The sequence below is a fragment of the Triturus cristatus genome, chromosome 3_1 (assembly GCF_964204655.1).
Source record: "Triturus cristatus chromosome 3_1, aTriCri1.1, whole genome shotgun sequence".
In the NCBI taxonomy this organism is placed as follows: Eukaryota; Metazoa; Chordata; class Amphibia; order Caudata; family Salamandridae; genus Triturus; species Triturus cristatus.
The window spans coordinates 554,639,765-554,651,893 of record NC_140583.1 but is presented as its reverse complement, the minus strand read 5'-3'; the positions used below and the strand labels follow the sequence as shown (position 1 = coordinate 554,651,893).

General features: G+C 55.2%; 1 protein-coding gene across 1 annotated transcript in view; it reads left to right on the top strand.

Annotated features, from left to right (window-relative positions):
• Positions 1-12,129, top strand: part of AGBL1 (AGBL carboxypeptidase 1) — a 3,971,795-nt gene that overhangs the window by 1,830,485 nt on the left and 2,129,181 nt on the right. The gene's annotated exons all lie outside the window — the stretch shown is intronic.

The following is a 12,129-nucleotide window of genomic DNA, read 5'->3' as shown; positions in this document are numbered from 1 at the left end:
AGAGTGACAAAGAGAGGGAGGGAGAGGGGGAATGAGAGGGAAGGAGACAGAGGGGGGACACAGGGAGACAGACAGAGGGAGGGAGTAGGGTGACAGAGGGAGACCGACAGAGGGAGGGAGGAGGGTGACAGAGGGAGGGAGGAAGGGAGACACAGGGAGACTAAATCACCCTTGGGTGGTGTGGCCATGTCCACTCGTCAGCCGGTGGACTGTGTGCATGCAGACCAGGTCTGGCAGTGCCTCAACCCCCCCTTCCGTAGATGAAGACCGGTCCATGTGTCAATCTGTGCACGAGTCCATCCGTGCTGCAGGCACCGACCTAACCACACACCCAGTATACCCACCCACCGTGTCGGTAAGAACCCTGTCACAAATGCTTCAGTCCCCTACCTGCAACATCAAATTGCCTTGCCAAAACACCATTTGGCCACGTACAGTGCAACACGTAAGGCGCCTCTGCATGGCTCGCTACGCCCGCACACCACACTGCTGACTGTGTACCCAAATAGATGCATCAACTAAGATTGTGTCTCACACATGCGTAAAGCCCTGACAGCTGTGGCCAAGGGACATAGCCATGCACAAGTGCACTGTGAGAGGAATGCAGGACAGATCCAACTACCCAGAGGAAGAGTGCCAAATCAGAAATGCATGCAACATGGATGCCACATGTGACACTGTTAACATTGTCTCTCTCACACACAGGTCAACGTCGACGAACACCCCCCAACACTGGGGGGGAAGTCACACAGGACCAGGCTCCGCGGGATGATGACCCCACCGCCAGCGATGACTCTCACCACTCCGTGGATGACCCAGACCAACCTGGCCCCTCTGGTGTCCAACCACCTGCAGCACCTGCGTCAGGTACAACTGTGCCAACCACCACCCCCATTCCTGCCACATCCCAGGAGACGTCCAGGAGCCCTGCCCGCACACGACCACCCAGCCAGTCTGCCCAGGAGGGACACGGTCCTCCGGGCACCCAGGAGGAGGCAGGCGGCAACGCAGATGCCATCCCTCAGGGGTCCCGGAGACCCGATGCACCCACAACGGCAGGCCAGGTGCACGTGGGCAGGGGTGGCGGGAGTGGAGGACGGCGGAGGCGCGAACCTGACCAGGCAGCTCAGGACCCGGTAGTGTCCCAGGTCTGCAACATCCTGGATACATACCGGCGTGACACCAGGGGCATGGACCAGATTGCGTCCACCCTCAATGACATCAAGGGGACCCTCCAGGAGATGAAGACCCTGCAGTCCCAGCAACATGCCTGTCAACTGCAACACCAAGGAAGGATGGAGGATAGACAGGCTGAGCTCGTGGCGGTGCAAACCCAAATGACCGGTGTACTCCGTCGGATTGCCGACAACATGGGCAACCCTCCCTGTGGCACCAGGCGAAGGCCATTACCAGACACAGGGAGGGATCAGGAGGAGGAGGATTCATCCGACGGAGCGTCACAGACATCGTCACGGACTGCTTCCGAGGGTCCCCGCAGGAAGGTGGGTCGTCCACGAAAAAGACTGTGAGAGTCAGCAGAACATCACCATCTCCCAGGTCACCTGGCCTGGCACCTGGCCCTCTGGCCCAATAGCAGCACATGACATTCTCTGCCACATGGACTTGCTGGTCACTGTCTGACCTATGTTGACGAAGACTGTGGCATGGACTCTGACATTTTGCTACGACAAGGATACCAACTCCCCCAGTGAACTTTGGATTCTACACTCCCGCTGTGCACCTCTTGTCATCCCCACAAACCCGTACCCCACCACAAATAAATTAATCACACTTACAAGATGATGCCGTGATTCTACATTATTACAATACATGTGTGTGTCGTACAGTCAAAGCATGCCTGATCTCAGAATTAACTCCAACCATCCAAACCGTGGGGTCGCAGTCTTGCCCAGGACACACATGGGTCCCAATGTCTCATCTGATACAGACATGGAGTACCAAACTCACCTGTGCTGGGCCCAACCAGCTGAGTGGTTCCCGCACAACTGTGGCTACAGACACATTCAGGGGAGCAACAGTCATGCGCAGAGGTCAGGGATCATGTGGAGTGACCTGGCTTGCCGCTCCCAGGTATGTCTAGACATGTGTCCCTACAATGTGCAGCATGCTTGCGTCAGGCGGATGTTGAGAATGGTGGCTAGGCCAAGGTTGGATGCATGGAGATGCCAGAATGCAGTTTAGGATCACTGTGCCACATGGTTGTGTTGGGGTTGTGGGCTGCATCATGAGTGTGGGCGTGGATCTAGAAGGTCATCCTGCAGCTGGCTGTGAAACATTCCCCCCATCCCGTTAGGACGTTGATGTGGCCTGGTTGCCCGACGCAGTAGCAGAGCTGTGCAGATGCACTCCGGATATGGACAAGTACCATGGGAGTCGTGAGGCACATGTCCGTAGACTGCAGGGTAGGATTCTACACAGATGTTGTAGTTTCCCTGGGGGATGGTCTCTCTTGCCTTGAGGTGGATGGAACTGTGCATCTTGTGCATAATACAGTTCCCACTCCCTGACAAACCCCTAGCATCTTGTCACTCTACACATAGACACATATGCACCACCTATGAAAACTATGCCAGACCTGCGGCACGCACAGTGGCAACAGGGCACCATTGACAGGGAAGAGGCACCTTGGAGACAGAGGGACAAATTTATTAGTCATGTGTGTTGGAATGACAATGATACTCTGTCAACACATACACAGGTCATGTGGATGTACATGTGGGAGCAACACTGGCACCCCCCATTGCAACACAGATGCTGGCATCCCATTGACCTGGCACACAAGTGACGGCTAACAGCTAAACACCCCCTGCTGCCACGGAGAGGCCGCTATACACCATTGAGGCCCTGATGGGGCAATCACACACCATGTCAACCCGGTGCAACCTGTATGTTTCCGAGGCCAGTGTTACACACAATGATGGCCTCATCACAATCCCCAATCCCCTGCCACATGACAGTCACCAAGTCTGAGCATGGCTCCAGGTGAAGCCTGCCCCATGTCATGTTCCCCATGTAGGATCACCATGTATGCAAATGGAACACACATGAACCGGAGAAGTGCACACAGACTACAAACAATTCACACACCCAAAACGACGTGAGGCATCCCTTACCCTGAGGAGATTTCAACACTTGCCCGTGCATGTGACGCTGAATCAGCACATGTCGCTGTGTTCATGAGGAGTAGCAGGAGCACAACAATGCCACCAGCAGACAGCATGCACATGGACCTGTGGAAGAGAGACACACAAGGATTCAGCACAAAGGAGCACATCCGCAAGCATGTACTTAACACGTATCATGTTGTTAACATGACAGGTGACAATGATGACCCTCAGACAACATCCTTCCATTGCGCCATCACTTGAGTGACACTTCAATACACACCACTGACTCACTTGGCAGACATGCAGATGGACACACACATTGCAACACATGCCACACACGGCCCAATGCGTGCACACTCAGACACTGGAACTCACCACTAAGCAAAGAAGTTGCGTATGAGCCGACTCCGCATGTCCTCCACAGCCTCCTCCTCCTCCACATCACTTGCCCCGTCACCAAGCCCTTCATCCTCCACGGGTGGATGGTCCTGGTCATCTTGATCCAGTATGAGTGGAACAGCTTCCTCCACTGCCATGTTGTGCAGCATGCAGCAGACGATGATGATCTTGCACACCTTCACCGGGGCATATGGGAGTGCTCCGCCGGTCTTGTGGAGGCACCGGAATCGGCTCTTCAGAAGTCCAAACGTCCTCTCAATGACTCTCCTGGTCCGCCCATGTGCGTTGTTGTAGAGGTGCTCGGCAGCCGTGCTGGGGTTGCGGACAGGCGTCATCAGCCATGGCATGTTGGGATAGCCAGCGTCCCCTACAAGGAAACATCATGGACAGAAGTGTGTCAGCACAGGCAGTGAGATTGGAAGATGACGCCAAACACTGAACTGCCAGAGTCTACCCACCAACAATACATGCTCGCTCGTTCCGCAGCTGCAGCATCATTTCTGGCACCCTGCTACGCCTCATGATGAAGGCATCGTGTGCTGATCCTGGAAAGCGAACACAGACATGTGAAATCACCATGTTGGACAGACACACCACAAGGGCATTAATGGAGTGATAATGTTTGCGATTCCTATACACCACCTCCTGTGCCTGTGGTGGTACCAACGCAACATGTGTCCCATCTATGGACCCAATGACATGGGGCATCCCTCCCAGGGCATAGAACTCACGCTTGACATCTGTCAACTGCTCACGATTTGGGAATTTAATGTACTCATCCAGGTGAACCAACATGGCCTCTAAGAAATCATGCAGAACACGGCTGAACATCGTCTGGGACATGCCCCCGACATCAGCAATGGTATGTTGGAACGTACCCGTGGCAAGGAAATGTAGGGCTGCCATCACCTTCAACTTGGGTGTCAGTGCACTTGGATACCTGTGGCGCGGGAGGAGTTGTGCTTCCAGCCGGCCAGTCAACTCATCAATCAACCGTTGGCTGAATCTGTAGCGGCGTATACAGTCCCGTTCATGCAGGGCAGCAATGTCTGGCATACGTCGAGGGAGAGGCGGAGCCCTGCAGTGAAATGGAAGGAACACCTAAGAGTGAGCACTGTACAACAACATCGTCAATGCACTGAGCACATGTTACACAGCCAATACACATATGCCACGTTGTGAGTCAGGTCTGTGCCACAGTTCCTGGACACGAACGCCAGTCAGGTTACACTCCTACCAAGGGACAGCCACTAACGGAGGGGGGCAAGATCACGATGACATGGCATGAGACTAGCTGTGGGCCAGTGTAAGTGAACATGCACACGCATCACAGGATTCACAGACATCCACACATGTGCAGAAGTAGTATGCGTATGGTACAGACAGGTAGTTGGATGCGATATGCACTGGTCACATGTCATAGGAATAGGACAGGCCACACACATTGCCTTTGAGGAGTACATGTCGAGACAGAACATACATAGGGAGCATGTGGATATGTACTTGTGTTGATACTCCGTGTAGTTGGATACATACACACCTCATGGCAAATCACATATGTGGGCTGGTGTGCGGAACAGTGTGCCATGCCCATCGACACACAGACACATGTTGGCAGCAGCAACTGCTGACACATTGAATCACACACCTACAGCAAAATCATGGAAAGACATGCCACACACATGACATGGTTGCAGCATGCAACGCAGCCATACACGTGTCATATGTAATATTCCGTGTACCTGGCATCAGGGGACAGGTGCGGGTGTCCGTGACTGGGACATGCAAGTGACTCATGGCTCCACTAGTGTGTACGACATGCACACATGTCAAAGGAGTGCAGGGGATGTGTGGTACAATGCGCACCATCACACACGACATGTGTACACAGCTCATCGTACATGTGCTTTGCCCACACCTCAGGGGTAAAGTGCCACATCACATCCTGACACACCTGTGTCACACACAGGTGGTATTGCACAGACAATGCATTGGTGTCCACCCTTGGCAATACCTGTCCGCTCCATTCCTGTCTGTGTGCCGCCTGTCACCACTGACAGTTGTTATACGCACCGTACATACGCTCGGAGCGCGTGTATAGGGTCCCTGGGCCAATATTGCCGCTGGCGTATGCGTACGCCACAGTAGTACGGACTGTACACGCGCTTGTGCGGTCCGGATCACAATATGGGCGCTGGCGTATGCGTACGCCACAGTAGTACGGACTGTACACGCGCTTGTACGGTCCGGATCACAATATGGGCGCTGGCGTATGCGTACGCCACAGTAGTACGGACTGTACACGCGCTTGTACGGTCCGGATCACAATATGGGCGCTGGCGTATGCGTACGCCACAGTAGTACGGACTGTACACGCGCTTGTACGGTCCGGATCACAATATGGGCGCTGGCGTATGCGTACGCCACAGTAGTACGGACTGTACACGCGCTTGTACGGTCCGGATCACAATATGGGCGCTGGCGTATGCGTACGCCACAGTAGTACGGACTGTACACGCGCTTGTACGGTCCGTACTACTGTGGCGTACGCATACGCCAGCGCCCTTATTGTGATCCGGACCGTACAAGCGCGTGTACAGTCCGTACTACTGTGGCGTACGCATACGCCAGCGCCCATATTGTGATCCGGACCGTACAAGCGCGTGTACAGTCCGTACTACTGTGGCGTACGCATACGCCAGCGCCCATATTGTGATCCGGACCGTACAAGCGCGTGTACAGTCCGTACTACTGTGGCGTACGCATACGCCAGCGCCCATATTGTGATCCGGACCGTACAAGCGCGTGTACAGTCCGTACTACTGTGGCGTACGCATACGCCAGCGGCAATATTGTGATCCGGACCGTACAAGCGCATGTACGGTCGGTATCACTGCTTGTGGGGTGCCCTAGGGCGTGGAACGCACCGTACCTGTGTGTAAATGTATGAAAACACATAGGGGACACATGAGGGACAAGTATAAGGGCCGAAATGCCTGATGGTTGCCATGGAGACTGAGTTAAATTTTTGAATTTGAGCACCAGGTGCACAGCAGAAGTCAGTTTGAAAGAATCTACATTGTTGCAATGTGGATGTTGACTTGACATCATTATCAAAACTGAAACCATGCAAAGCCACACACTGGGGTAGGTTTGAAGGGATTGGATGAAACGTAGGATGCTAATGTGACTGACCAATCAATCTGTACTCCTATACATGAACAGGCCAGCCAGGCATATATAAGGCAGCCAGGTCCCATGAGAGAGCACTTGCCTGCACATCCATTCATCCATGACCACTGCTGCTGATAGTGATTCCTCTGGCACCATGTCCAGGACTGTGGAGAGGTCACAGCCATTCACCCAGGAGGAGAACCTTGCCCTGATAGATGTGATCCTCCCACAGTTCCAGAGCCTGTATGGTCGACCAGGGGTTCAGGTGAGTGCAGACTCCACTAGCTTAGACTGTGCCCCTTTTGTGTGACAGTGACTTCTGGCATTGTGTCCATGTGTGACAGACATGCACTGTTGTTTGGAGTGGGTCCCAGGGTGTGGAAGGCCTCATGTCACCCATGCAGAGCATGCTGTGTTTCCTGTGTGCACTCCTCACTTGCATAGTGCCTACTGTGACAATGAATGCAAGGTGCATGGCACATTCTGCCTGCATACTCCTCCTGGGGATGTTGTTTCCACAGTCCTGATGTGATCCTGTGTTCCCCCCAGTGTGACAGGTGTCAGTACCCATGGATGTGTGTTTGTTCAGTGTACCTGTGCTGTGAGTGTCCAAAGGCCGTGTTCGTCCCCTGCACATTGGTGTGTGTGTTAGTCCCCTGTCATGTGGGTGAGTGCATATGGGGAGTGTTGCACACAAGCAGCATGAGGGATGGATATGGCCTGGCCATCGGATGTGAGCAGGGAGCAGTGCTGTGTGCATGCCGTGCTGAGCCAGCCCCACACCTGTGACACCCCCGTCTACTGGCACATGGGCAGAGTGAGGTGTGTACCCGCAGTTGGCAATGCCATGTGATTGTCCTGTACCTGTGTGTGTCTGTGTACTCTGCTGAGGTAGCATCAGTGTGCTGGGGCAGGTGACTGCTGTGAGGTGCTGTACATAATCCTGGTGTAGCCTGTGAGGCACAGTGTGATCCCTGGTCAGTGAGTGTGTGGTACCCCTCATGCCACCCGTGTGCTTCCACTGGCACGTAGTGCATTTGGCCTTCCACAGTGGATAATGTCCCTATGACAAAGGTGCAATTAGTTGCATGCATACCATGGCCTGTTCATAATGAGGATTGTTCTATATGTGTGTCTCTGTGTCTTTGCTCATGTGGATTAATGTATTCTCTCTTTTGCATCCTCACAGGTAGGCGCCATTGCCAAGGGGGAGATCTGGAGGGAAGCCGTCAGTGCCGTGAGGGGTACAGAGGGTCGGAGGCGGAGCCTGTCTCAGGTGAGGAAACGCTGGCAGGACATCCGGTGCTGGACGAGGAGGATTGCACGGCTCCTGCTGGGGGACTCACCTGAGAGCCGTAAGAACCGTGGCCGCCGTCGTCTGACCCACATCCAGAAGCGTGTGCTGGCGGTGGTCTTCCCCGATATGGACAGGCGCCTACAGGAGAGGCAGCAGCAGGAAGGGGGTAGGTACATGTGTGTCAGTTGTGTGTCCCCAGCCAATGTAAGTGTGCAGTTGCATGGATACACTGCCAGGGTTTGATTGTGCAGTGCGTCAACTTCTCCACAAAGTAGCACAGTGCTGTTCTCACTCCCTCCCTTCCCCTCCTTGCAATGTGTTCCCTGGTCTGTCGCCACTCTTGCACAAGGTTATTTATGCAGGCAGTTCATGCAGGTGCCCTATGCTATCAGCATCATGTGTGGGGGTGATGTGCCACAGGTATGGGGACCTTGCGTGTGCCATGGCCAATTTCAGTCATTGTGGTGTCCATGTCACTTGGCACTGATTGTGAATCACGACATAGGGGTGTGTCTCCAAAATGTACAGCCTTCCAGCATGCATGTCCAATTGTGTGCCCTCTGACATGATGTGCCTGAGTGGGAGGCCTGCTAAGTGCAGGGACGGTTGCTTAATTTGCAGTCATGTCCATCCTGGACCATGGAGGAGTGTGGGCACTACTGTGCCCTGGGGCACCTCTTCCTAGGTATCATGTGCGTCATCCAACAATATGGCCATTCACTGTGTCTTTGCCATGGGTTGCGTAGGGTGGCATTGTACCCTGGGCTCAACTGTTAGGACCTACAGGTTGCTACATGTGTCCACTGTACAGGGGGACCCATTTTGCTTGTGCATACTCACAGTGGGCATTACCTGTGTGTGTTGTTGAGACAATCTGATGATGTTTGCCTGTCAATGATGTGTGGACATGGCCACCAGGGGCTGTGTGTTTACAGTCATGAATTAGTGGAGGCCATGTGTTTCCATCCCAGAGTAAGAGGTGTACATACTTTCTCCGTCTCAATGAGATTGTCTCAGGTGTGGGTGGTTTGTGCGTACAAGGCCTACATGTCAGAAGCTTCATCCTCCTTGCTGGGTTTAGCCTGTGTGTGATGTTTGACTGGACATACGCTCAAGGTGCAGTGACCCTGTCATGTGTGGCCTGGTTTCATGTATTGCCTTTGCAGCATGCGGCAAGAGTAAATGGATATGATTCATGCTCATCCCTTTTTGACGACGCAGTGTGGTGCAGGTGCTGTGCACATTTGTCCCCAGAGGCTGACTCCTCTCTAAAATTTCAGGTGCAGTGATTTGCTGTTGTGTCATGATCTCCATTGTGTCTCAGTGGCATGGTGGGTAGAAAAACTGTGTGTTCCATGGCCTACATGTGTACATTGTTTTGTAGGTGTTACTCCTGTTGCTTTTCAGGCTATGCAATGTGACCTATGTATATTTGACTCATGTGACATAAGTGTACAGGTGTCTGATTTTCTCCTGTCTCTTCACCTTGCCCACAGCATCGCCGGGGGACACGGAAGGAGACACTAGCACGGACCGGGAGGAGAGATTGAGCACCAGTACCAGCAGTGCTGTCCTGTCTGGCACATGGAGTGGCACGGAGGCCGAAGGGAGTGAGGCGGAGGACCTGTTGACTGCCAACACAGACTATGACGCAGACGGGTCCGAGGCTGAGCTCCCAGAGGTGGCGGAGTCTGCCCCCCCAGCTGATGGCAGCCCTCCACATCCCCCCGCCACCTCAGGTTCCATCACCGGCCTCCCACATGCTCGTGGCCCTTCCCTCCGTGCTCGGTCCCCACATGTCTCCTTCCTGCCAGGCACCGCACCCCCTGCCCCTGTCACCACTGCTGCGGTGAGTGCGGAGTCTGTGGACATCCTGAGGCAGTTGCAGGTTGGTCAGACTGCGATGCTAAATGTCCTCCATGCCCACACCCAGGTGCTGACCCAGATGGAGGCATACATGGAGGGCATGTCGGCTGCGCAGTCTGACCAACGGCAGTTGCTGAGGTCCATAGACTCCACACTGACTGCAGCACTGGATCTCCTGCAGCGCTGCGTAACACCCCCTACCCCTGCCCCATCCACAATTCCCACTCCCGTGCCTGTCCCACGCACATCCAGACGTCAGCGTGCACGCACCCCAACAGACACAGGCACCACACCACCAGGGAAGTCGAAGCGCACACCTCCTGTCACGCACACACAGGGTGAGGAAGGCACACCCACTGGGTCGGGGGGGAAACGTAGAACACGCAGCCACAGTGGGAGTCCGCATTCCACACAACCCACTCCCTCCAAATCCACTCCCCTTAGCTCTCCTGGCCAACAGTCAGTGACAGCATCATCCACTGCGAGTGTGCCCCCCAGCCCCAGGATGACACCACCCCGCAAGCGGTGGAGGCGGGACCCGGCCAGGGGAGTTGAGTCCCCCACCCTGTCCACACCCTCCCCCAGTGGCGCTGCGACCCATCCCTTTGCCCCCCCCCCCTCCTTGGGGCCTGTGGTTGGATTGGGTACGGGGGAGTCGCTGGGGGAACTTGCCGACGTGTGCAGCGCCATTCTGTCCTCCACCTTTGGCGCTGGCACCCCCCCTGTGGCAGATTCATCCCTCCCTGCACCCACAACACCTACCCTTTCCCCTCCTGTCCCTGCGGTGCCTGTTTCCACCCTCCCCCCTGATGCCCCCTCTTCTGTGGATGAAATGGACTTGTGAACTGTGCAGGCAAGCTAGGGGACACACGTCCCGATGTGTACCCCCCCCCCGGACATTGCTGCTGGGCTGGCCCATGGCCCTTGTACATAGTGGACATTTTCTCTGATATATTTTCCTGCTGAATAAAGCCTTTTCTTTTTGTTTTGCACACTGATGCTTTCCTGGACTTGCTGTTGGTGCTGGTGCTCCCTGCGTTGGGGTGGTGATAATGTGTTAGGGGTCTGTGAAATGTTGGAGTGTGCTGCTCATGGGGTGTACCCTGCCATCTGCGTGCCATCACAAAGGTCTCTGCAAATGGTATTTGGTCATGTTTGCTCTCACTGTATGGTGACATTGTCCCAAGGTGTGTTCCGTCCTCTGTGGCCCAGGCCATTTTTCCTGCAGGGTGTCTCCCAAATGCTGTGCTGTGCTGTGTCTACATTTCCTGGATGTGTGAGGGTTGCCTTTCAATATAGCCATGCTGGCTCAGCGATGGCTCCGCCTGCATCTGGGGTATCACCCTTGTAGGTCACTGAACTTGTTGATGGGGTATATTGTCCGATGTCTGGGCACTGCTGGGAGTGATAGGTACACACCCCTCCTGTGTCTGGGCACTGCTGGGAGTGATAGGCACACACCCCTCCTGTGTCTGGGCACTGCTGGGAGGACCCTGCACCCACCCCTCCTGTGTCTGGGCACTGCTGGGGGTGTTTTGCACACCCCATTCTTATAGCAGGTTCGGTGCGTACATGCACGGGTGGGGGTTTGGTGCGTACATACACGGGTGGGGGTTCGGTCCGTACATACACGGGTGGGGGTTCGGGGCGTACATACTCTGCTGGGGTGGGGGTTCGGTGCGTACATACACGGGTGGTGGTTCGGTGCGTACATACACGGCTGGGGTGGGGGTTTGGTGCGTACATACACGGGTGGGGGTTTGGTGCGTACATACACGGCTGGGGGGGGTTCGGGGGCGTACATACACGGGTGGTGGTTCGGTGCGTACATACACGGGTGGTGGTTCGGTGCGTACATACACGGCTGGGGTGGGGGTTTGGTGCGTACATACACGGCTGGTGGTTCGGTGCGTACATACACGGCTGGGGGGGGGTTCGGGGGCGTACATACACGGGTGGTGGTTTGGTGCGTACATACACGGCTGGGGTGGGGGTTCGGTCCGTACATACACGGGTGGGGGTTCGGGGCGTACATACTCTGCTGGGGTGGGGGTTCGGTCCGTACATACACGGGTGGGGGTTCGGGGCGTACATACACGGCTGGGGTGGGTGTTAGGTGCGTACATACACGGGTGGGGGTTTGGTGCGTACATACACGGCTGGTGGTTCGGTGCGTACATACACGGCTGGGGGGGGGTTCGGTCCGTACATACACGGGTGGGGGTTCGGGGCGTACATACTCTGCTGGGGTGGGGGTTCGGTGCG